The sequence below is a fragment of the Bolinopsis microptera genome, chromosome 9 (assembly GCF_026151205.1).
Source record: "Bolinopsis microptera isolate Bmic1 chromosome 9, MBARI_Bmic_1.0, whole genome shotgun sequence".
In the NCBI taxonomy this organism is placed as follows: Eukaryota; Metazoa; Ctenophora; class Tentaculata; order Lobata; family Bolinopsidae; genus Bolinopsis; species Bolinopsis microptera.
This window is the reverse complement of record NC_087080.1, coordinates 2,090,177-2,113,613: the sequence shown is the minus strand read 5'-3', so window position 1 is coordinate 2,113,613 and position 23,437 is coordinate 2,090,177. Positions and strand designations below refer to the sequence as shown.

The following is a 23,437-nucleotide window of genomic DNA, read 5'->3' as shown; positions in this document are numbered from 1 at the left end:
TGACGAAATCTCTAATGAGCAGTTAAAGTATGGGGCAAGTGGTCTTGTGGATAGGATGGAGAAATTGTTCTCTAAAGTTTGGAATTCAGAAGCAGTGCCTGACGACTGGTTGAAAGGCATCGTGATAATTGTACCAAAGAAGGGTGATACCTCTCATTGCTCCAATAATAGGGGGATCACTCTAAGATCTACAGCATCTAAACTGTATCAAATCATCATATTACAACGCATGAGTGACGGTTTAGAAAGTCTGCTACGAGACAATCAGTGTGGGTTTAGAAAGAACAGATCATGCATTGATCAGATTTATTCACTCCGCACTATTATACATAACTGCATTGAATATAATCTCCCCCTGTATGTAAATTTTGTGGACTTCAAGGCAGCTTTTGATTCCATCGACAGGAATTATATTTGGAAAGCTTTCAGTCATTATGGCCTGCCATGTAAATACATTCGAATAATACAGGCATTCTTTAATGGAACTGTTAGTGCTGTTAGACACAATGGTGAACTATCAGAATGGTTTGAAGTAAGTTCAGGCAGTGGCCAAGGAGACATACAGGGTCCCCCACTTTTTAATGTCTGCCTCAATGTGGCTGCTGAGAGAACAGAAAGCAACAAAGTGGTGTCCCACGGAGCGGTTCTTCAAAGATCTATCAGTCCGCTCGTTGATGATATCACTGTGTTAGATACAGATTATGCAGATGACATGGCTGTACTGGATAACAGCGAGGAAGGTCTTCAAGAAACAACTGACCTTTTGTGTATGTATGGTGCCCAGGGAGGTCTTAGAATCAATGGTAAAAAGACTGAGGCTATGGTCATTGGTAAAGCAACCTCTCAACGGCCATACACGAAAGAAGCCACAGTGAACATCACTGTTGAAGACACGCCAGTGCAGCAAGTTAGTGACTTTACGTACTTAGGTACAATTATTTCCAGCGACGGTACTATCGACCGTGAGCTGTCAGCTAGGATTCAGAAAGCTTCCGGAGCCTTCAATCAACTGAGTAATATATGGAAAAACCGCAACATCCAGTCTTATACAAAGATCAGGATTTATAAGGCAGCGGTTTTGACAATATTGTTATATGGTAGTGAGGTTTGGAACACAACCAAAAAGCAGCTACATCGCTTTGAGGTGTTCCATCAGCGTTGCTTGAGGAGAATACTTAGGATAAGATGGCTCGATCGGGTTAGAAACACTGAAGTGCTGGAGCGTGCAAAGATAAATCCAGTAGAGACGTACATAGGAGCAAACCGCCTGCGTTGGTTTGGCCATGTCACCAGAATGCCAGACACTAGGCTTCCTAAGTACCTGCTTAACTGGACCCCTGCCCATGGGAGAAGATCTAGGGGCCGTCCAAGAAAGAACTGGAGGAAATGTTTGCTGGAAGATGCTGCATCGTTTACAGGAAACACTGACATAGACCTAGAAGGAGCGAGCGAGATGGCTAGTGACCGAAAACTTTGGAGGGAGATGATACGTCACAAACGGGAGTTCATTGGTGCAGGCCACTCGAATGATTGAGGAGACCTAATCAAGTACAAGTAAGTTTTATTTGTAATACGAGTGTAACCTGCGCTTGAACCCCAGCCCGTCGCCTTCAGCCTTATTAAAGCCTAACATGTCTGTCTAAGCTATTAATGGACATACAACAAAACTTTTTGTTGCCACCCCCGAATTGATTTCATATTATGAAAGAAGCAGTAAGTATAATGTACTCAAAAAAACTTATTGCTTCTTTCAGAATATCAGGTTAAATTGGGGGTGGCACCAAAAACGGTTTTACTTTTGGTGTATGTCCCCTTAACCATCACTGCATTTTAAACTTGTTGCCTGTATCTGAATTTCCCAACAATGTGTTAATCTTTGGTGTAGACCGTAGGGACAGTTAATATAAGGAAAGGGACACAAAATTCAGAGAAGATAGAATGGTCTAAATAAGCATCTAAATTGATTCAAGGAGAACATCGGCTGCAGTCAGATGTTATGATTATGAATAAATGCAAACTAACCCTCTTACTTACTTTATAGGGTTTACTTCATAAATTAAGTTACCTTACGAGACATATTTAAAAGGTACGAAATTCCGGTGACCTAGATGATTTGGGACCGAAAATATGGGTTTTTTATCGTTCCCCAAATTAAATCATGGTATTTGGGGATTTTTTCATTTCTTAATCTCTACTATAATTCAGAGAATTATATTTCTGCTGTATGTATGTACGACCGCCCACGTGGAAATTAGGCGCGAAATAGGAAGTTACATAGTAACCGTGGTAACGAGGGTTATTACACGCACGTGCACGTGCATTGATTGTTTTAACGTCATTTTGATCGGTTTTGTTGATATTACGCTGTGTTTAGTACGAGCAACATAATTGGCTGTATCTTAAGTTGTGTACTTGTGTAGGATATTTTTGACACGATTTAAACTTACTAACAAAAATACTATTAATTTCCTCCCTTACCACGGGTTTTCTAGTCTCTACTATAATTCAGAGAATTATTTCTGTCTGTACGTACACTGTACGACCACCCACGTGCAAATCAGACGAGAAATAGGTAGTTGCATATTAATAACCTTGGTAACGAGGGTTATTGCACACACGTGCACGTGCGTCGTGCAATGATTATTTTAACTGCATTTTATCGGGTTCGTTGATATTACGTTGTGTTTAGTACGAGCAACATTTTAATTGGCTGTATCTTCGGTTGTGTGGGATATTTTTTGACGCGATTTAAACTTACTGACAAAAAAATAATATTAGCTTCCGGCCCTGTGACCACGGGTTTTCTAGTATTTTATAAAGTAAAACCCAATATTTGAGAAAATCAATAAAATAAAATATGAAATTTGAAAAATTACATGTAAATTTCCTCTTGATCTTCTTGATCTTCTGGTTCAGGTACGTTTTTCTCTCCAGTGTAGTCCCAGGTGTAATACTAGTGTTCATTTGTTAGATGAATCATATTGATAGCTTACTATAATGTTTAATGATAGTAAATCGACAAAGTCATAATTAAAGAAAATATGTTAAAAATAATTTGGGGGAAAAATTTATGGTGACCTAAATTTTGGTAGTCCGAAAATATGGTGTTTTTTCGGAAACCCACCGCATTTCGTACCTTTTAATTTTAAATATGTCTCGTAAGGTGTTCAGTTTTCTTCTTGCTAGCTCCACACACCACTCAATCAATAACTTATTAAATTCACGACATATAACTTCTAGTCGCAATATTATTACAGTTAGCATTAGTTCGATGTGGGTGTATTGTAACTTCTCCTACTCGGTAGAATATGATAGTTTCTGATACCACCTTGTCTCTTGATACAGCTATTGGCATAGAGCCACGTTTCATATGTTCCTTCCTGCTTTTAGAGCATATATTTTTACTGCTACAGCGAGGCACACGAAACTGGGTAATCTCACATGGTAGGTTATCTCTAACTTCTCTTGTCTCTGTTACTTAATTCTAGTAATTTATTCATTTATTTCAAGAATCGACCAAATATTAAATTTAAATATTTTTGTAAGCTTATTATTATATATATAGAATTAGATACGCTGCTATTAAACTCCTTCGGTTATTTTAACAGCCGGATTTAAAAGAATTTAGTTTCGCAACTATTAAAACGGCTGCTGGATAACTAGGCCTAACCTAAAAAACAACCTACAACCGGAACTTAAACTCAGCCAGCAACCTTAACCTCAACTCCGGCCTTCACAGTTCACACTAACCTAGAGAACAGATTGTGAGCCACACAATTCTTCTGACCCCCCCCCCCCCCCCCCTTGACTTTTTCCCTAGAAAACTACTTACTATTATAGCCGGATATTCGATCAATTTCTAAATTCTATCACTATCAGAGTGGAATTTGAATTAAAATATTGTCAAATTGTTATTATTCTAGAGGGTAAAAAAGAAAATTGTGATTATGTAATCAACGACCAAACCCCCCCCCCCCCCCCCCCCCCCCCCCCGTAATCAACCGTAAGCATTTGGACCCCCCCCCCCCCCTCGGCTGACTACGTAATATGTGAACAACCCCTAATCATTTTACACCCGGCCCTATCAAAGTGTGGGAACCTGAATTATAGTTATTTCTAGTTATAATAGTTGTCGGTCAGTGATGAAAACGTTAGATTGTCGCAGATACTGCTGGAACTAAAAGAAATTATTACAGGTATTAGTTCCGATCTAACTTGATAGTAGTAATTTCAGCTGTGTGCTATGATAGAGTTTTTCAATTTTATCCTATAGATTGTTGATTATTATCGATATTAGTTCTTATAGTGGTGGTATTACCGTTTTACTTGGCTCTCAAAGTCAATCCAATCAATCGTAAACCTCCGGGGGCTAAGCTGAGAAGCTGAGGCAATTTCAATTGCAACTTAGTTTGGACATATACAATTATCAGTGAATATAATTCGTCACGGCTGGGCTCATATAAGCGTATGAACTTACTTGAGTTATATTTGAGTTTATTTTCAGGTTTTAATCTATATCTGTGTTCATCTATCATCTATCATCGGAGTATGGGTCCATCTTACTGGGCGGCGTTCAGCCTGTCATTCTACCGAATCTCTATTCGGCCATTTATGATTATGAACATATTATTTATGATTAAGAACATAAATATAATAGCCTGGGGTCCCAAGGTAAGGGTCCATCCTCCGCATAAGCGATTCTGAGGAGTGGCAAACCAGAGGTGATAGGTTTACCACTCTGTGTGATTGGTAGCACGTACATGTCGTACAACTTTGTCAGATTTAAGGCTTAAAATCTCTTGAAATTGACGTGTCAGTTATTTTGAAATAACCCAATTTCAACCCGTTTTGACGTTCCATTTATTGATATTCCAGCGAAAATGAAATTTCCATTTTCTTCAAATATCGGTCCCGGAAATTTCACATTCAATCTCTGAAAACAGGACATGGATAATATGATTTTCCCTTTTGTGGTTCTAATTCTTGTAGGAGTTGAGCAACCAACACCCTCAAAGTTTTACTGTTAAACCACATCCAATTTATATAATCATTTAACTTGCCCGGGAAAGCAGATACTCAGGAACACGTGTTCAACTAAATATTGTGTCGTCATATTTAGTCTGGAGACTTACCACATGATGGGAAGATGCTGCAAAGTGCAAGCTTGGGCCTTACTGTTACTGGGTCAGACTAATCATAACACAGTTATTGGTAGTGGTAGTGGTAGTTCCGGTATCAGCTTTGATTCCGAGATAGCACATGAGAAAAAGGGCACAAGCTCGACAATTTCATCCTTATATGCGGTGCTTGTTTGCAGACTGATTAGGCCAGACGAGGTAGATAGTTACATGGGACTCTGTAAGTGGTAGTGGTGAATCTCATTTTACCCACGTCCACTTCTATTGCTACTCTTAAATGACTTTCAAGTTTTAACTGGTACTGGCCACTGGGTTATCAAATGTTGGAGTAGTTCGCTGTTTATTAGTCTCGTAATGAAATACTGATAGTTGGATAATACTGTTAATACTCTTAATGATACAAAAATTAAGCCCAATACCTTGATGGCGATTTGGGTCACTTTCACCGACCTCAAGCTCACTGATTGGTCAATCGTCAAAAAAAATTTGTCTCTTCAAAAATCTTCCAAAATCTACTTTTACATTCTGACGATTTTTCGTTAATATCAAAGTTTTCTTTGGGAATAGAACTTTTAGTACCTCAGTCGTGTCTTGTGCCATCCTCAGTGACCCTGTAAGATGGTCATTCAAGAAAAATTCAGTCAGAAACAGTGAAATTTGGGTCGCAGAGAGCTGAAATTCGAATATGTCCTACTGGTAGTGGTAGGACATATTCAAAATTTTTCATTGCATCAAAGTTTTCTCCGGATATACTGCTTCCAGTACCTTGATGGCGACTTGTGTCACTCTCACAAACCTTACTGATTGGTCACTGGTAAAAATTTAATTCAAAACCACGAAATTTCGGTCAAGGAGAAGGCAGAAAAGCTCTTCTTCAAAAATCTTCCAAACTCTCTTCTTTCGAATTATTTATGAATATTATATAATGATGATCTTGAACTGTAAAGTTAATGAATGAGGCTTAATTCGCCATTATTTCTTCCCTCAGCTCTGTACGAGAAGTAGGAGTTGAGCAACCACCACCCTCGAAGTTTTACTGTTAAACCACATCCAATTTATATAACTGTATAACTTGCCCGGGAAAGCAGATACGTGTTCAACTAAATATTGTGTCGTCACATTTAGTCTAGAGACTTACCACATGGGAAGAGGCTGCAAGTTTGGGCCTTACATAGCTGATTACTGGGCCACACTAATCATGAATTGTATTTGTTATTATCTGTATCTGAGATTAAATCCATATTTTGTTGATTATAATGTTATGCATAATTTATTGTAAATCTACAAAGCTGCCATATAGCCTGACTGACAATTTTCTCGACTGACTGACAATGTTTCTTCTTTTTCCCCATTTAGAATACAAAGATTAGTACATTTTAGCTTATGATTAATATTATATTTTTACCTATAGTTTACCTAGATTGTATTTCAGTATTATGTAATGGGATTGGAGTGCTTTAATTTTATCTAGGCGTAGCCAGTCCATGCCCTGGCTCCATAATATGAAGGACTTGCTTTAATCATAATTGAAAAGCTCGAATAAAACAGTTATTGGTAGTGGTAGTGGTTGTTCCGGTATCAGCTCTGATTCCGAGATAGCTCTTGATAAAAAGGGCATAAGCTCGAATATTCCATCCCTATATGCGGTGCTTGTTTGCAGACTGATTAGGCCACACGAGGTAAATACTAGATAGTTACATGGGACTCTGTAAGTGGTAGTGGTGAATCTCATTTTAGTTTTTACCCGCGTCGACTTCTGATGCCACTCTTAATGGCTTTCAAGTTGTAACTGGTACTGGGGTCTATATTATATACGAATCTTATAATTATGTATTAGAATTGTACCTACGTACATCTTCATCATACAATTCATAATGGTGCCAATACTCGAATTTATTTAAATCATTATTTAAATGTTTACTCGCAATTTACTGGATACTTGCCGTGACAGGTCTGCAGGCTGCAGACAATCCTAGGTAGTTAGCTTGTGATATGGTCAATGGCTTTGGTGAAGTGGTTATAGTTAAGTAGTTGATAGCGAGAGAAATACTGGTGATAATAATTATCACCGATATAATATATCACTGATGTTTGAAAGTTAGGGTTACTTATGGAAGGTGTTGCGGTACTTAACATTTCAGCGTTCTTATCATAATATGATATTGATTATCAGGCATTAGTTTCAGATTCCTAACGCAATGAATTACATGGAATTAATCTCATATAATGGTCAGTAGCAGCTTCACTAGTTCTACATGCATTCTCCATATTTAAAAATGAGTGTACCAGATGAATAAAGTTTTGCCTTGTAATTTGTAACACGATTCAAGAATCGTAGGAGCGAAAGAAACGGATGGTTATATAAAAAAATCACTTGATGGGCTATTTTTAGGACATCATTTACAATATTAATTAATTGCATTTCGCTGACAGTTGCTGTAGTTAAACCTAAATATAACAATATAACTTTCGCTTGAGCTAGGTAGTTAGGGTTGCATCCCACCAAAAGGGCCGGAGTCTTTGCGACACATGAGCCCAATTTTATATCTAAATCGCTAATTAGGTTAAGTTATTAAATAGGCTTTAAGTAGTATGGCTATGTCTCTTATCGCACAGCTCGTGCACAATGGATTTCAGGCGGAAATAGGGTATAGATATAGAAACACAGACAATTCAACAGGGGTGTAGGAATGATTTTCTTCATGGGGGGGGGGGGGGGGGGGGGGGGGGGGGCAAATTCTAATTATTTTTTGAATTTCGCAGCATGTTTAGTATCGCGATTTTTCACGTTTGCTGCGACAAATCATCAGGGTAGCATGAAACATGAATAAAAGTACCTAGTATGTAGTTTCCAAGAAAACTTTGAAAATTTTTGACTTAGAAAATTTTCGGTCCGAGTCATTCTCGATACGTACCTCTGAAAAGCAGAGCTCCCGCTTCCGAGCTCGTATTGCGAAGGGGAACCCTCGAGTCAAAAATCGTATATCGAACTTCGAAAACCGAAAAAAATATTTTCGGCTCATAATGATCAGGGTAGCATGAAACATGAACAAAAGTAGTTTCCAAGAAAACTTTGAAAATTTTTGACTTAGAAAATTTTCGGTCCGAGTCATTCTCGATACGTACCTCTGAAAGCAGAGCTCCCGCTTCCGAGCTCGTATTGCGAAGGGTAGGCCTGCCTTCCGAGATCGCATTACAAAGGGGAACCCTCGAGTCCAAAATCGTATGTCGAACTTCGAACACCGAAAAAAAATATTTTCGGCTCATAATGATCAGGGTAGCATGAAATATGAACAAAAGTAGTTTCCAAGAAAACTTTGAAAATTTTTGACTTAGAAAATTTTGGTCCGAGTCATTCTCGATACGTACCTCTGAAAGCAGAGCTCCCGCTTCCGAGCTCGTATTGCGAAGGGGAGGCCTGCCTTCCGAGATCGCATTACAAAGGGGAACCCTCGAGTCCAAAATCGTATATCGAAGGGTAGGTGCGGACTTCGAAAACCGAACAAAATATTTTCGGTATGACTATGTCTCCTATCGCACAGCTCGTGCTCAATGGATTTCAGGCGGAAATAGGGTGATTTGAAAATCTGACATAGAAATTGTGTGTAAAAAGGGCTAATTGGTTTCCGGATTAACCCTAGGTAGCTGGGTGAATAGTGAGCTATTGGGTGCAGTAACCCTAGCCAACCCTAGCTGTGTGCTACTATATTCCTAAGAAAGTTTGTGTTGTGCTCTAGATATGTAAAAAGTTTCCGTAGAAGATATGACTGGCAGTCTGACAAGCCAATCAGGATGACTAGTCAACTAATTGTAATTAGTTTCGGGACTCTGGTCCCGGAACTAATTGCATGAAGACATGATAGGCAGTCTGACTAGCCGATCGGGATATCAATTAACATCTCAATTAACATCCGTGCAGGGTTGTTAACTAATGTCTAGGAGACGGGATATCCGGTGCTGATAGAGGTAGTGATCGCTATATAAACCAAGAATTTTACAGCTAACATTAACTATTTGCTTATTCGATTGAATCCGTTGATTGAATTATCGAATCTTGAAACAACCGATTGTCAGTTTTTTTATCTATTGGTCGTTATGACAGAGCGCCCTTGTCATTTCGGTCCTTCTACGGACTTGAAGTTTAGTGGCGATTATGATAATGCCCTTGCGGAGGTTTCCAAGGCTATTTGGGGTGCTCGGGATACCTATCCCATTAAGGCACTTTTGACAGTGAATGCCACGAATGGTGCCCGCTATGTTTCCAGTCCCCTGTATGTTCATCAGTTTAAACAGGAGATGATTGATCATATCTTTAGGAATAGTATTGATGCTCAACTAGAGCTTGCCTTGATGGATGCGGCAAATGCAGGTGTGTTCGAGTCTATAAACACTACCTCTTATAATTTGAACCTCAGAGAGATAAAGAATCCTGGTCAACAGTGCCCGGCGTGTCAGAAGTGGTTTGTTCGGAATTTTAAGAGACATCTGAAAGCGTGTTGTAAGGGTAAGTGGTGTACAGTTTGCTTTACTCATCCTGATGATTTGGTAACTCATCGTTTGGTATGTGAGGGGGATCTTTTCCCATGTCGGGTATGTAGTATGGTTTTCCAGAGTCGGGAGCTTAGATTGGAGCATGAGACGATCTGCAGAAGACCTGATAGTAGTGCAACAGCCAGGAATGTGACAGCTAGAGTACAGACAAGTGAGACAGCTGAGGGGAGTTCCTCGGGAAACATAACCAGGTAAGAAATATTGTTTACCCTTTTACAGATATATTTTGTAACTGAATTTCCATGGTTATATTAAAGTATTATTGTAACGGTTCATTAGAACCAGACAGAAACAATATTTCATACGTAAAATTTAATGATTTATATTTCAGGTATAATCCGTTAGCAGGGAGCAGCTGGATGGAGTTACCTAAACCCATCAGACACAAGACCATGGCTCTTCTCAACATCAAGAATGAGAATGATAATCGCTGCTTGAAATGGGCTCTAGTTGCAGCTATTTTTTTATTGGAACCAGCTTTGTTTACTGGTTAATGTTTACTCAAGTATTTATACATACAATTATATAGAATAGTTATATACCTAAATCTGCTAATATAAAACCATAATGACTCTAAAAATATACACTGCACAAAATTATGGACCTGGAAGTAAGACTAAATACTTCAGAGCTTAATACACGAATCAAAACAAAATTCTAGAAGACTGACAGTCTTGTGTTGAAAGACGAATGTGATTTAGAAGCTTATCAAAAAATTATAATCTTAGCGAGCCACGAATCCATAAATCCAAACAAAACTCTGTCTTAACACATTTCAAACAACAGTTTTGTCCACACTACACACTTTGCCTCCTTTAATGAAGTGTCTCTTATCTGGCTCGTCGTTTGATCTCTTCTTGAGTTCTAAAACAAGCTTTTGCTGTTCGGCACGTTCCTCTGGAGACCTATCCGGACTGATGAAAACTTTACCGAAATGCTCCGAGCTACGGAGATGCCTTGCTCTAGTCAAAATCTGCTGCACGATTGTAGAGCTCGTCAAAGTCACCTTAACAGGTCTATCAGCCACCTGTTTCTTATCCTTGGATTTGATCAAACCAATTCTGCTAGCTTCTATTTTTGGCTTTTCACCAAGTTCCAACAACACTTGACCGACCTTGTCACATAACAGCTCACCTTTCTCTTCTTTAAGACCAAACAACATCAGATTCCGACTTCGGTCTCCTTCTGCTACAACATCCTTAATGACATTCTTCAAGATATTTCTATCCGAATCCAACAAAGGACCTGCTGTTGAGGTTTTTGATTCCTTTACCGCGGCGCTGTATGTCTTTAACTCTGATTTCACAGTATTCTCAACTGATGCTACAACCTCAGATTTCAAGTAATCAAGCTGCTCGTCTTTGGCAGCTAGCAGTTCTTTCTGCACAACTATTGTCCCCTGGCTGTAAATTACATCGGAGTGCAATTTCTGGTTATACTTCTCCATCTGATCAATGTACAATGATTGCCTATACATAACTTTTAACGCAGAATTGAGACTCTGAGCCATGACTTCCCTAGTGATTTCTCTTCTACCAATGAAACCCTGAGCTACACACGCGTTAACATGATTTGATTTAACAAGCTGGAGAGTTTTCCGGATCCATTCAGCTCCATCATCTCTCACTTCATCAAGCTTATAAGCCACGTATTTCTCAGATTTATACATCACACAACCACGGCACCGGTTAGACAAGCAAGTCTTATCAACGTAATGATAAGTAACTGATAAGCGAGCAACAACGTATTGAAAAGTGTATTTACTGAACTGGCAACGTATTGAAAAGTGTATTTACTGAACTGAAAAGATCAGCTGAAGTTTCCCAAGCATTACAACCGTACTCGCGTTGCTCATTATCAGAAGAGCTCCGTGAAGATGAATATGACCGGTATCAGCTTCCCTACACCAATCAGTGAGGTGAGAATTGTAATTAGTGCTACCAGCAATTTTAAAATTATCTACAATAGTCGGTGCTAATCCATGTTCCACTTCCTTAATCTTAGACTTATGATCATGATATAGCTTAAAATAATTAAAGAATTGTTTTTGTCTGTCTGCACGAGCGCCCACGTGCAAATTAGATGAGAAATAGGTAGTTGCAAAGTAACCATGGTAACGGTGTTGAACGTGCAGATGCTTAAATTTGCTAGCGAAATTTTGATCGGTTTTGTGATTATTACGTTGTGTTCAGTGCAAGTTAAATTTGTATCGGCTGTACTATTAGTATTACTATTACCTTCCTATAGCTACCTGTGCATGTGACCGGGCTTCCTAGTTTAGTTTAGCTTAGAATCATATGTCGCCGGCTGTGCAAGCTAAACAACTCATGATCATCCACTATTTATTTCAGATTGGTAAGGTTGAGAAGTTGAACAACGTTTCTATCAATGTTCTTGGATGGGATGATGGGACGATTGCAACAGGAAAACCGCATGAACTTCACCAGGGATTCTACCCGATCAGACATTGTGAGGATCCTGACAGTGAGACGTGCATCAACATTCTGCTGGTGGAAAACGACAGGACGAGCCATTGGGTCTGGGTAGAAAATCTATCAAAACTATTATGTGGACAGAGCAAGAATACTCGTAGGAAATTTTTTTGTATCAGATGTTTGAGAGGTTTCACAAGAAGTGACCTTTTGATTGTACATAAAATTGATTGTAGTGAATTTCAAGCACAACCATCATGCTAGATGAAGTAAAATAGCGAGAATACCCAGTAGGAAGTTTAAAGCAGAAGAAGACGGAGCTGCTGTCTTTAAAGTTCAACAGTCGGAGGAAGACTATTGATTACGATAAATCCAACGATCTACCTCTATTCCCAGAATATCTGGTGGTGCAGGAATCAGGATAGTATGGTATCAGATGCAATTTACAAGGCAATGGAGAGGACAGGGGTAAACTCCGTTGCTCCTTCTGAGAAGCTTGCTCCAAACCTTTTTTCTAAGATTAAGCACAAGATTCATGTAGCAGCACTGCAGTATTATATTTAAATTGGTCGTGTTTTTGACAAGATCCACAGAGTTTTAGAATTCAAGCAGTCTGTTTGGTTAAGGAAATACATTGAATTTAACACCCGAAAACGACAGGAGTCTACATCAGAGTTTGATACGGAACGGCAGGCAGCATCGTTTTCAGACTAGTAAACATGGATTCAAGAGGTTTTGCATTTTCTCAGATAACCTGGTTGGACTAGAACTTGTTATGCCTACGATTGTGTTAGATAAGTCGTTCACATTTGCTTTTGGTTATTCCTGTGGAATTAATTTATTAGATCTTTAGATAAAATATTCGCAACTATTCGCATTTACCTTTAATTATTCCCGTGGAATTTATTTAACATATTTCGAGATTTTAATTCAGATTATTTGCATAAGGGAGTTAACTAGGAAATTTCTAAACTGTTTCTTTTAAAAACGGTTCTAGGCATTGTTGTTTTATTGTGTAACAAGAATACAAATTTTAAGATAATTGAAAATCAAAAATATAACATCATAAATAATAACGGCAACTAAAAAAAATATCACATATCAGTCTCTGACTCTAGTACATTGTGTATATTTATAAAGTTGACAAATGACAATGTTCCAAAAGTTTGCCAGGCTGCAATATCGGGGGTTATGTAAGATGCCGCACCATGCTGACGGGAGCTGTTTGGGGAAGTGTGGCAGGAGATCTCCTGGATGTCATAAATGTCCGCATAGAGAAGGATCGTTGAAAGGAATTTGTAGGCGACGTGTCCAGCGCAAAATATTTTGATGTTTTCCAGGGAATAAAGGATGCCAATATGAGAGTAGTATAGTCTGGAGAACCAGCTGCAAAGTCATCAATGCCTGCTGCTCCGAGCACTCTTTGCGTAATCTTCCGTCTTCTTGTCGGATACAGTCATCATTAGATTAGCAGGTCTGTTGAAGATGAAATGCCGATATGATTCATCACTATCAATCCGGATGGACATCTCATTCAAGATGAAACGGGACGAGAGGTCTGGAGGGGGATTATTTAAAACATATAAGTGATTAATGATACGAAAAGATTGTATCGGCAGGAGCTTTCAAAATACATGTGTAAATCGTCTTCAGCTGGACGAGAGGTTAATCCCGCCGACACTAACAATTGCACTTTCGGATGGAGGAGACATTACTAAAAACTATTGTAAACGAGGTTAACTCTCTGTATAGTAGAGGGTGAGGGTATTTAAGGTTTGTTCGTAGGAAGTCATCAGTCAGACTTTAGCTTTACCCTTCTTAATTGGTTTACTTTTTCCTGTTGTCTGACAGCCGTCGGACTTCCGCTTCTTCTGGAATCTGGATCTTGAAGCCTTCGTTAATGTAACTATCATTGCTAGATGAAGTAAAATAGCGAGAATACCCAGTAGGAAGTTTAAAGCAGAAGAAGACGGAGCTGCTGTCGGAGGAAACAGTCGGAGGAAGACTATTGATCACGATAAATTCAACGATCTACCTCTTTTCCCTGAATATCTGGTGGTGCACTATCACTCCGGATGGACATCTCCTTCAAGATGAAACGGGACGAGAGGTCTGGAGGGGGATTATTTAAAACATATAAGTGATTAGTGATACGAAAAGATTGTATTAGCAGGAGCTTTCAAATACATGTGTAAATCGTCTTCAGCTGGACGAGAGGTTAATCCCGCCGACACTAACAATTGCACTTTCGGATGGAGGAGACATTACTAAAAACTATTGTAAACGAGGTTAACTCTCTGTATAGTAGAGGGTGAGGGTATTTAAGGTTTGTTCGTAGGAAGTCATCAGTCAGACTTTAGCTTTACCCTTCTTAATTGGTTTACTTTTTCCTGTTGTCTGACAGCCGTCGGACTTCCGCTTCTTCTGGATCTTGAAGCCTTCGTTAATGTAACTATCATTGAGATCTGACGGGAACCGGTCACTGCGGCGGTGGACGGTAGAAACTGTACCTAAGACAGTAGTAGTAGTACCGCCGTACTGTCCAAAGTAAAGTGGGTGTCATGTGATCCGCCGCACCGTACAACCTTTTTGGAAACTACCGCCGTACCGTCCTCCGCTGTACCGTCCTCCGCTGTACCGTCCACCGCCGCAGTGACTTCGGCCGCTGCGTCCTATACCCATCTGTCAGATGACAGATACCTTCCGTAATTATAGTGAGACAGCCCCTACTGTTAGCAGGAAGTTGTGGCCAATGGGAATGTAACATTCTTGATCGCGATCTAGATCGTCTGAATGTGAAAGTTTGGCTTGAAATATGGTGTAAAGTTCAGGTAATGTCGCAAGTATGGCACCCCGAACCTCTTCAAAATACTTTCGAAGCTTATCCAGCATAGAGAGCTGTTCGTATAATGGCGCAGGAGGGTCAACCTGAAAAGAACATTGCTTGACCCTCCTGCCCCACCGCATGGATCAGGAGGTTCATTTCAGAAACAGTGCTTGACCCTCCTGCCCCACCACATGGATCAGGAGGTTCATTTCAGAAAAAACAGTGCTTGACCCTCCTGCCCCACCACATGGATTACGGGGGTCACCCACAAAAACAGTGCTTGACCCTCCTGCCCCACCACATGGATTACGGGGGTCACCCACAAGACCATGTGCGCTGCACTTATTTCTACATCGCGCGCGATACGTGTGTGCGTGATTACATGAAATATTACCGCGCCCTACGCCAAGTAGACGAAAAGCGTGGTCGAAGAGCGAGAGTCGGTACAATAAATAAAACGAGAGTTGGTACATTTAACTGGCATTTTTTAACCGTGGTACAATCAGAATTGAATACAGCCGACACAGGATGAGGGGGGGGGGGCAATGACTACTGATGGAGACTTTTGAGCACCAATGGGGACGAAAATCATAGGGACTGAAGGTCAAATCGCTGGTGAAATTTTCCATTTGTCCCCATAAGTACCCAAAGTTTTGGCGAGTTTTATGTAGTTTTGATATTATCTTTTATTAAATGACTTCTAAAGGAGACTTTTGGGTACCAATGGGGGCTAAAAATCTTGGAGACTTGAGGTTAAATTGCTGGCGAAATTCTGCACTTGTCCCCAAAGTACCCAAAGTCATTGGCTCCCCCCCCCCCCTCCCCGGGTGAGGTGACGGAGAAAAATAAACTGAGCTCAAGGCTACATTTCCAGATATCCCGCCACGGCACCGTCGCTCATGCTGCAAAGTGTGTTGAGAGATGCCCACGTCATCACACGTAAACTGTGTCACGAATACCTGAAATGCAGACGTGCAGAACAAACATAACTCTGATCTATATTTTTCATAAAACTTTCAGGATTTGCCAATGAGGGAAAAGACAGCACTGTCCGAGAAGCTAGAAATGCATGAATCATAGGTGACATGGATAGGGGTAAGAAGTTTTTTAAAAACATGAAAATTGTGAAAGGAAAAGAAGTAGAAATGAGAAAGGGTAGATTTAAAATGTTTGAGAATCGATTTTGTGCTGAAGAACTCCGTCCGCAGGACGGGCTTCCGGCTACTTATGATAATTCGAATAAATTTGAGATTCAAACAAGCTACGAATACGAATGCTTATAGCAGTGGCAAGCTCTTGTTTGCTGCGCATTGGCTGCAATGTATAACCGCAGTATGAACTGTCAAAATATTTGAATTTGCTTACCTAGTGGCTTTGTTTGATAAAGCATACATACTTTATATACCGATAAATCAATAACTCCTTTTGATTCTTCGGTTTGAGAATTGTGCGGTCACACATCTCTGCAATGTCTGAAAAGGTGGCAGGGAAGTATTGAAACCTACTTAACACTATATTTACAGTTAAACCTTGAACTACTATAACTAGGGCAGTAGGAAACGCCAAAAAGTAGATCATCTGACTAAAACAACTTAACTTCATCCAAGAGTCTAGTTAGCAGCATTGTAGCGATAAGATACCACCATAGTTTGAGCTGTCGACACTGAAATAAAACAAACAATTTACTTTTCACTACTGCAGGGGAATGCATGTAACATATAAAGAATAAAGATATAATATATTGTATGTTTTTCAATCGTGGCCTCAGGGAGAAGGGCAGCTCGAAAAACCGAAAAAAGTCTAAAAAACCGTGTTGGAGCTGGTGAGTTAAAGCTACGATCTCGATCGTGAGAGTCAGATGATCAGATCGCATGTAACGTGAGTTTCGCCCGCCTGAATAAGGCAACATGAAATCATATTGCTGGTGACAGGTCTCGACCAAGATGTAAAATAAAGATACCCCAAATTTGTTATTTTTAAGCCGATCACATCGACCCAAGTCTCTGCTTTGACCCTAAAATGCTCAAACTTCGTTAATAGATTGGAAAATCGTGTTATGCTTGTTACTAATAACTGTTGTTTGTGAGAGGACATCTCGATTTCCCGGATCAGAGGATCACACCAATGAGGGGTTGATTGTGCATGTGTGAACTTGACTAAATTTTCAAATTGCCCGATTTTTTTTTCAGTAGGTCACATTACTCGTGACGTGCAAATGTATCTTTTGTCTTTTAATAGGTCAAGCTCAGAGCTTTAAAGCTTTAAAGACTTCTCCGTGACAAAGACGGCCGACATATATCTTTACTCCAGGAAAAGTCAGAACTCTTTCCACACCACATTCTTAAATGTACACGACAGCAGAACGACGATGTAGCCCCACGCCGCAGTAAACTTTAAATTTCTGACCGGAACGAGCCCAGCAACTGTAGACAGCTGCGTGAGCTATGTACGGTTAGCAGATTTAAGAGCTTATGCAATAAGCAGTCACCGTTCACTCTCATTTTTGACTTTTCTTCTTTTGAACAACAAATGTCCATTGAATGATGCCAAGCTAAGCGATTATGATTAGAAAAGTACCGTGATTTACACTGATGGCTCATACAAGGACTTGTTGGACTTCGTGAATTTGGAGGACCTGCAGCTGTAATCAGTACTTCACTACCAGATGTGCGAGGCCGAGGTTCCCGTTTGACAACATTACAAGTGGACCACCCAGGCCGGGATGATCACGCGCTAGTTGACATGAGATCTGATTCTCCCGGGAAAATTGGGCGAGATGACCGGTGTCCTGTCAGAGGTCACGGATACAAGGATACAAAAATATAAATATTTTATTGTACAATTACAATAGTCGTATAAACTTGACAAATTCGCCTACCATCACGTGACCCTCGTCAACGAGCAAGTGAAAAATGTGTTCACAGCATTTATATTATACGGTAACTACACCATAGATTGACAAGCTAAGCGTACAGAAAAACGTCCAACTCCTGACTATAATAAAACTCCGGTATAATAGCGTTTTTGACGGAGCAATTTAATGGCCTGGAGTAGGAAACTTTGTTGACCGGAATAAATTGATCCGAAAGGCGAAAGATACATATGAGAGGCCATCATAAGATGGTACCAAAATATCTCTGTGAAAAGTCCTTTTTACTTTTTTAAGCGTCAAAAGTCGGTGCACTTACTTTATCCATCGAAAAAAGGCATCCCCTGGTGGCTCGTAAAGTATCGATTTTAGCTGTCTAGTAGCCATCTTCTGTGCTCTCTGGCAGTCTAAGAAGAAACATTATTATATACGACTCTATACAAATAATCTTATTATAAAACAGGATCATACATAGTTAATAGAACTCCATTAAGAAAACATCTTAACTACGTAATCTGTGCCTAGTACAACAGTTTCCAACACCTTCCTACAGCTAGCAATATCCCTTATTTCATTTAAATCACTCAAATTTCTAAGTTCTAAGTTTCTATATTTAAGGTCATCAACAAGCATATTTGATATAAGTTTGTATTAGGTCTACCAACACGCCCTTTAAATTTACCACTACTATTTAACACAAATTTCTCTTTGTGATGAAAAGTTTAAAGAAGCTTTACAACTTAACTCAAACTAATGCTTCTGTCTGTCTGCTGCATTTGTGAGTTTATTTCTAATGATTCGCAGCTTTCGGTAGCTCCATGTTCAGCCCACCATGCCTGAAAAAATTTGGTTCACAATAACTTTGGTTCCCATAAATATTATGGTTACCATAATATAAGTCACAAACTTTTGTTAATTTCAGTCAACAACAATATTAGGTCGTATTTTTTAAGACCATTTTTTCCATATCATTTAATTTTTTTAAATTTATTCAGCTAGCTTTTTTTGACTAAAATATTTTCGATCTGGGAAATTATTTAAAGACGAGTCAACATTACATACATCAATTACATAGCATCACATACATTTACCCTATAACACGCAGTAGCGACTTGTATAAATTTAACGATACTTAAATTCGTTAAATCATATATCATGTATATGCTCTGCTGAAATCTTAGTCTCCTTTAAAATAAGTCCTCCCATGAATTTAGTTTACAACAATTTTAGGCAATTGTTTGACTTAATTTATGGCTATAATAGATTTTTCGTTCCTGAGGAAGGGAATTTCGGCGGATATAGTACCACCAGAAATATTGGTTTATGTAAATTGAGTTTACGTTGTTTATCAATGATTCGAGGGCACTGCACGAGAATTAGAACAATTAATCAAAAATTACTGCCTAAACATTTAATGACCAAAAACCTAACGAGCTTAACCTCTGTCACTCTTTTCGGAGATTCAATATCATTTGACACAACTCTATGGATTAACTATATGATTTTTTTAAAATAGGAAAACTAATCAGGTTGTATCCTAGCAGAACTGATTATTATATACGTTAAGAACAGTGTCAGCTGGAATATTCAAGTAAGGTCATTTGTGTGCTTTCTTTTACAACAGAAACAAGGAATTGAAATATCATTGTAAAACTAAAACTGACAAGGGTAATCATAACATAACATTGTGCTCACAGTGTCACTCATTCCTGAAAAAAGCCCATTTTCTTCCAATAAGACAACAAATAGAGTATAAGATTGCTCTAACCGTGTTCAAATGTGTGACCAACAACGTAGCTCAAAATTATATCACCAAATGCATCAACATTAAGAGTCAACCTGTACGTGTACTACGGACTGAACAAGACTATTTCCTCCTAAATGTTCCTACTGTTTCAATTATAGTAAACTGAGAGAAGCTTTAGTTACTGTGGACCCTTTGTTTGGAATCAGCTTCCTTAGCAATTGAGAACATTAACCGATATCGTCTTGTTTAAAAAGAGAATAAATACGCATCTCTTTGAAAAAGCATTCATATAAGTAGCATATAATAACTTTATCATAAAACCCAAACTTCATAAAATAAGTTCTAATGTACATATTCAATATTCATGAGTCGCTTTAGATGGCTTGAACTGAATCTTTACTTAGCTGTCATTAGTTTAGTGCTCAGTGTCAACAAGAATTGTCATTATATTTTCCCTGTGATAATATTCAATTTCAAGTCAATATATCATAGTTATTGAATGCCTATATATATCCTGAAGTTAGGACTATGATTTGACCTGCCCATCCCCTAATTTTGGAAGTTTATAGTCCTATCGTGAAAATGAGGTTAATTGAATGAAGGCTTTCATGTTATTCTGTATTATCACGTCATCTTACATCACATTATCAGGTCCAGTATATCCATAATTAAGACACCAATTGAATAATGAATGTGACTTTGTTTAGAGAATAAATTTAGGTCGAAAATTTTGATCCTTCCCCCCCCCCCCCCCCCCCCCCCCCCCCCCCCCCCCGCCCCCCTCTGGCCTTATTTCATTAAATCCATAACACTGATCTTGAAGTTACTCACAAGGCGAGGAACATCCTAGCTGTCCAGCATCTGGGGGTCTACACAGGAAACAGTAGCTCATTTAGCTCTAGGTCACCAGGCTGTGACAGTAGTCTTGATGTCCATTGTCCAACCAGTTCTGCGATTTCAGGTAACATCTAGGTAAAGATAAGATTAAGTTGAATGTGCTTATGATGGGACCCCGGAGGGGCAAGATCAGGTTATAATAATATAACACCTTGAATTTTTAATGTACTATATACTATAATATCTGAAAGAATCTCTTCGAATATTTTTCTGTGACAAGTGGATCTTGAATCTTTGAATAGAGTTGGTGGTTACTGTCTGGTGACATTACACACACACTTAATCTTCCTCTTGGTCAAGGGATGTTTTAAGAAGGGCATAATAACTTCCCTTACTGAACGATACTTACAACAAAATAGTGCATTGCTTTGGACTTGTCCGTAGAATGCCTGAAGATCGGTTACCCAACTGTCTACTTGAATGACAACCCCAAAAATAGGAAGAAGATCAAGAGGCAGGTCTATAGGAAGAGCTTAAATGTAGTAGAAATGTTACCTACCCTCCGAAGATGTATAGTAAAGTAATAAAAACAGCTCCCGCAGACTAATCTTTTTGGATGGAGATCTCGCTAGAGTAACATGTTACTTGGTTCAATCCAATAACATATAAAATTAAAGAGTTTAAGAGTCCAAAATAGGAATTTAACACAATATATATTAAATTCATTCACTGCAACAATCACTTCATAAAATCATGTAGGAGTATTGATAAGATTGAGTTCCAGATCACCTATATATTGCTTGTGGATGCTAAAATCATGACACCTCTATAACCCCCTAAAAGAAACTATACATGTCATGGGTAATGGATATCATTGTAGGTAGTTATTGCAAAAGAGTGCTACAAGTGCCACGTCTTATGATTTTCTAGAAATCAGAAACAAAAAGTAAAACTCTAATCAAAATGCTGAGCAGGATGAAGCAAAGACTTGAAGAAGAACTAAGAGACAACCAGAATGGCTTCAGACCTGGTTGCTCTACAACTTCGCACATTCTTGTTCTGTGAAGAATTATATAGGGTCTAAAGGCCATGAGTGTGAAGGCACTATGGTGTTTATAGATTTAATAAAGCCTTTGACAGTGTACATAAAGGTTTGCTTATTAAGACCAGCCATGACTTATGTTGATAGCCTACGAGCTGACACGGGTCTCAACGACACTGGAGAAAATGGGCGGACTTATGGCGGATAGAGTTTTATGGAGACAGCGCATCAATACTCGGACGCTGAAGTAAGTCAGAGTTATTAAGATACTTAAAGCAAATGGTATACCAGAATAGATGGTAATTACAGGGGTCTTCGAAGTCCTGGTAGGATCAGGATTCGGGAGAGTACTGCAAAGAGACACCTCATACTTGTTCATCATCGTGATTGACTATATCATGACAGTGGCTATAGATGATGACTCAGACTCCTGGGTTCACTCTTAAGCCTGCACAGGGTGTAGAGGATTTGTGCTGAAATATGCATATGTTCAAATTCTCAGATGATGGTGCCCTTATCACTGATATAATTGAATGGGGCAAAACTATCCTGGACAGGCTTGGGAAGCAGCAAAAAGTGTGGGTTAGTCTTGAACACTTAAAAAAAATTCATGACTCTAAAACACCTACAGAGGAAAGTAGACTTTAAAGCTGTTCTGGAAACCAGCTGGAAAAACGTACCTTGGGGGCATAGATATCAACAAACTGAGAGAGACTTTAGAGAGACTTTTCAAGAGCAACTATGAAGATTAATTAATTTAAATTTAAAAAATTAAAATTTAAAAACACCATTTTTAAGCGTACACTTTTACTCAGCGTGTATTTACAACTATTTACAAAATTTTTAAACAAAATTTTTAAAAAGAAAAATAAAGTTTAGTAAAATTGTTCATAAAAATTTCCCAAAAAAAGTAATTAATTTAGATAAGTCAAAGAGGGGTTTTAAAATTATTATAAACTTTTTTTGCTACCTCAGTGTGAAAAAGTAAACAAAAAAGTCCAGTGCGGTTTTAAAACGCTAACAGAATAACATTTTTAAAATGATTTGGGTTAGTGCTTTAAAAAAAAACTGGGCCCAACCACTAAAACTACGTCACAAAACCCCTTGGTTGAACGATAAGGGACTTGGCCTAACAGTGTGTCCATGGTGAGCATACTTAAACATATCTTGAGGTAAGTGGCGTATTCCCTTAATAGCCTTAAAAGATAGGGGCATATTTTAAAAATCACTCTTTTTGGTTTTAAGCCCGTGCAATTTTTCAAGATCGCGCCTAGGTGATCAAAAATTTTATTTTCCGTTACTGCTTTTGCACAGGATTTTAATAAACTTAGTTGTGTTGGGTTTGGAGATGCGTAAAACATGGGTTACGTAGTCCAAAAAAAAAAAACAACGAGGCTATAAAATTGTTTAACTGTTTTTTATAGCAGAAGAAACCGTTCTTAGTGGGTTGCGTAGTGTTGGGGAAAAATTTTTCTTCAACTAAAAAATGGGTTGCTCATAGTAAGCCCAGAGTCCTTTTGTATCCAAGTTCTTAACTGTGCTACAAATCGAATAGTTGTGTCACTCCCAAAATTCACCCCTTTATATTGATCTCTCGTAGGCGGAATAGGACCCAAAAAAGTTTCTGTGTTTTTTCTGTCTTCATTCAGAAAGTCTTTTTTATCCAAGCTCTAAAAGAGCAAAGCTCCCCTGAGCTTAGAGAGTAACGTTTCGCCCCGGTTGTGGGTTTTTAAAATTTTTTAAGATCTGGTGGTCACTGCATACCATAAATTGTGAAGCCATTCCCTTTTAAAAATCTATAGAGGATCTATATAAAGGTTAAAAAAAACAGGTCCCCGAATGGCCCTGGGAACCCAAATTAAAAACTTTTCTTTAGAGAGAGTAGAAACCAAATGAATTCTTGAGCACGACCTTTTAGAAAACTAGGAAACCATTTTAAAAAGTGCCCCTTAGTCCTTTCCTTTGAGAATGTTCGTAAGCATCATGGTTCCTAC

The 23,437-nt window shown here is 38.8% G+C and overlaps 1 protein-coding gene and 1 long non-coding RNA gene across 2 annotated transcripts in view; one reads left to right on the top strand and one right to left on the bottom strand.

Annotated features, from left to right (window-relative positions):
• Window positions 1-3,048: 3,048 nt before the first annotated feature.
• LOC134820894 (uncharacterized) overlaps window positions 3,049-23,437 on the top strand; it is a 44,289-nt gene continuing 23,900 nt past the window's right edge. Inside the window, exon 1 of the mRNA XM_063831544.1 lies at window positions 3,049-3,058. The gene's annotated coding sequence lies outside the window, so the exon portion shown is untranslated. The remainder of the gene's footprint in view (window positions 3,059-23,437) is intronic.
• On the bottom strand, window positions 15,633-16,682 carry LOC134821145 (uncharacterized). Its single transcript, XR_010160979.1, has 2 exons — window positions 16,314-16,682; window positions 15,633-15,907 (listed from the first exon to the last, which is right to left on the bottom strand). It is a non-coding gene; the product is annotated as an uncharacterized LOC134821145 (long non-coding RNA).